This window comes from Atta cephalotes, assembly GCF_000143395.1.
Source record: "Atta cephalotes unplaced genomic scaffold scaffold00026, whole genome shotgun sequence".
Lineage (NCBI taxonomy): Eukaryota > Metazoa > Arthropoda > Insecta > Hymenoptera > Formicidae > Atta > Atta cephalotes.
In genome coordinates this window covers 141,091-145,081 of record NW_012130090.1, presented here as the reverse complement: position 1 = coordinate 145,081, position 3,991 = coordinate 141,091, and positions in this window count along the sequence as shown.

Sequence of the window (3,991 nt, the reverse complement as noted above, 5' to 3'; positions counted from 1 at the left end):
GTGTGTGTGTGTGTGTGTGTGTGTGTGTGTGTGTGTGTGTGTGTGTGTGTGTGTGTGTGTGTGTGAACTTTGAGAAAATAATGTGCTAAGTTTTCCACCAAGGTAACATTTTATCCGTCGACACTATATTTCCTTTTTCGTATTCATGATGTATTTGATTGAATCCGATTAGATAGTGACATTTTAATCTTCAAAAAAACATGATCTGCTATTTTTTAAAGATAAATTTTCCAATGCTACAAACAAGTGATTCATTAATCAAATGAAGCGTAATTAAAAAATTATATTTATTGATACTGTTTATAAAAATTAAAAATTATATTGTTTGCCGAGTTATACTTTATTAAATATATTAATAATTTTTTTAATAGCATATGAAGATTATATAAAGATTATTTAAAAATTATGTTCATATCTATCTTAATAGTCTTACATAATATAATACAAAATAATCTTAAAAGTCTTACAAGTAATTTTTACGCTTATAATAATCGACTAATTAACATATATGTATATTATCCATTAAATAATGTTACAATATAAGCGCAAAACGGAACTTTCATAATCATAAGTTTTTCAATTTGTATGAGGTATCATCCTTTAAAATATTTTTGTGTACTTAATACACCCTGTACAATCTGTCTTATTATTATACTTTCTCAGTTTTTTCAGGCCTCAAAATTCAATAACGCTATGTAAAAATAAAAAATCATTCAATATATCAATATTTTTAAATGGGCATTAGATTCTAATAATGCGTGATTAAACTTGCAAAATTCAAACAACTCGATATATAATCGTAATTAATGTGGACAATAAATAGACTGCTTACAGATTCTCGGATAGAGTCTTTGCCTCATGGCATCCGTTCTCAACGCCGCTTTCAAAGCATAAATTATGCATTTCGATAAATATTGCTCTTGAACAGAAGACATTCGAACCACACTATTACAGTAAAAAATGATTTATTGTTCTTTCTCTCTCTAGCGTAATAAACTTTCAAACTTTTGTCGTGACTGAGATAATCGAAGAATACATCAGGAATGGATAATGATCTGTAACATAATAGTTTTCTTATATTCACTTTATTTTAACAAATATTCATAGCAAACACATTGATATCACGGAAAAACATAAAAAATTTCTATATCGTTGTTTAAAAATTTTATATCCTTATGCAAGAATAAAATTTAATTAAACGCTTCTTTGTTAATAAAATAATACTGAGACTATAATATAAGGATAAAATTATTTAAGAGTAATTATGGCAAAAATTAAAAAGGAAAATCAATCAAAGATAGGAACCGTTACTTTTACCATTATTTTTATTTTCTATATTAATAACAATTTAACAATGATGTTGTAATTTTTTATGGCAATAAGGTAACTAACTAAAAATTAAGATTGGAAAAGTCACTTTTAAAAAATAACTTGTCATCACCACGCATTATTTATTGAAAAAAATAATTAACTCATTATTTGTAATGCATTGACTCGTTACTTTTACAGTCAAACCTCCGTAAAGTTAAGTTCCATTTTTATTTTCTCCGTAAAAGTCATGTCTTAATCTCCCATATAATAATCGAATACATATGCTCGCGCATTTATTTACTTTTATAGAGGTCGGTCGCTCCCGACAAATTACTTTTATACTGGTTCGATTTATTATTATTTGTTACAATGTTACAAATAACGAGTTTTTTTTTTTTCAATAAAACGCGATGGTGATAATTAAGTTACTTTTAAAAAATGACTTTTTCCTAGTTTTAATTTTTAATTAATTATCATTATCGTCACAAGAAATTGCAATATCATAATTAAATCGTTATTATAATCTTTACAAAAAAAAAACTATCAATTTATTGTGTTAACACTCAAATTTAAATGTTTACCATCAAATTGAGTGTTGACCGTCAACATTGGATGTCACTTAAGCGTTGAGCATCAATGTTGAGTGTCAATTGAGAGTTATTATAAATATTTGGTGTTGCCTTGGTGTAGACACTCAATATTGAGTGTCAGATAAGCGTTAAGCATCAATATTGGGTGACAATTAAGTGTAACCATGAATATTTGGTATTGCTTAGTATAAATATCCAATATTAAGTTTCAGTTAAGTGTTGAGCATCAATGTTGAGTGTCAGTTTTATATATACCATACTATACATCGAATTTGATGGTAACACTCAATCGCAGTTTACTCATGACACTCAATAGAGTCAAATCTTAAACGGCTTAATAATCTTTGAGTGTCATTTTCAAAATTGAATGTAAGTGTCACTTGAATGTTAATCTTTATAATTGAGAATTAATGCTGAAATGTTGAATATAAATGTGCCGCCAGATTTATTTATGAAAGAAATTTATTTATGAAAGAAATTTTAATATTACACGCATGAAATATCTTTTTGACAAACTTTATCTAGGTTGCATTCGGAAACATCATTCGAGTACCCTCATGTATCGTTTTATCCTTATTATCTAATATGAAACAAGAATAATATAAAACACATAGGCATCCAGATGATGTTTCCAAATGCAGTCTAGATAAAGTTTGTCAAAAAAATATTGCACGCAATCCTAACAATGTTGAAGCTCTATTAAGAAATATCACAGTTATATACTAACATTCAGGTTCTTGGATCGAAGCAGCAGTTCTCATACGATTGCAGTAGTCAAGCACTGTGGGATGGAATACGATATTGGGTGACCGCTTAGAAAAATAAGGAAATTAATTCTTAAATGAGAGAGTGTTTTTTTAATTATAATTTTGTCCTGTGTATTTCGGAAAAGGTTGCAAATTAATAATATTATTTTAGGAATAGAACAGATTTAATTAATTTTATATAATAAAGCCATTTATTTGATAGCCATTTATTTTCTTTGGATGTTAACTTTTAATTGGGTGTAATCTTCAGTTGGTCTGAAATTACACCCAAATTTGAACATTCTTTTTGAGTGTTTAATGCCCAAAATTAAAGGTATTTTTTCGTAAGGGAAGAAGTAAATAAAAAAACAATAAAAAATACGTTATTTACTTTTCGTCTTTGAAACTAACACATACATATAAAATAAAAGTCTACCCTATTTTTACTCCATTATACTAGAATTTTTTTTAAAACATTCAACGTTAGTGAATCGTCTTACAAAAGTTATATAAGTGTCAGGTAAAAATTATAAGCCCCGATTTCATAAGTCGTTTGTTTGATAAGTCAGATAAATTCGTTATGTATATGCGTTACATAATCGTAGCAGCTATTAATCCTTAATACATGATGGTTTTTAAACCGTCCTTTACCACATACGATGAATCTTCCGTGTTCTGAGTTAATTTTCATCACTTTTACAAGAATATAAAGGAACTCCTGACGGGAAACACTTCGTAGCGAATAGAAATCCAATCACGCGATTGTCATTCAAGCAAGAAAGATTCGAAACTCATAAACTGATAAAGGTTAAATATCAAAAAATATATTTTAGATTTCTTTTATAATTTTCTTCGTTCTTTTACTAATGTCTTGTGTGCGTGACGATGATAGATAAGTAAGCACCAATCTCTCCTCTTATTCCGAGCGTTACCAGCATTTATGGCCTCATAGCTATGACACCCGGAAATAAAGAACTAATATTCAATATAGCTGTCGTCGTTTCCAGGCGGCATCTTTATCCATTTTTGCTACATGCTACGTTTGTTCATTTCGTTGCGTTAAAACTTCGTTGACTTTTGTACGCTTTTGTGTAATGTTGCGTCGATTACGTCGTATCTGAATACGGCATCCTTGCTAGGGTGCAGATAGCAAAAAAAATGGACAGGTAATCATCAGAGAGAATCAAGGGAGAATAGAGTGGAGAGTGTTTTTCTTCTCTGATTGGTTCCGCTATTTGCAACATCCGCACATATGCGCGTGTGTGTGTGTGTGTGTGTGTGTGTGTGTGTGTGTGTGTGTGTGTGTGTGTGTGTGTGTGTGTGTGTGTGTGTGTAGTCGTGTGT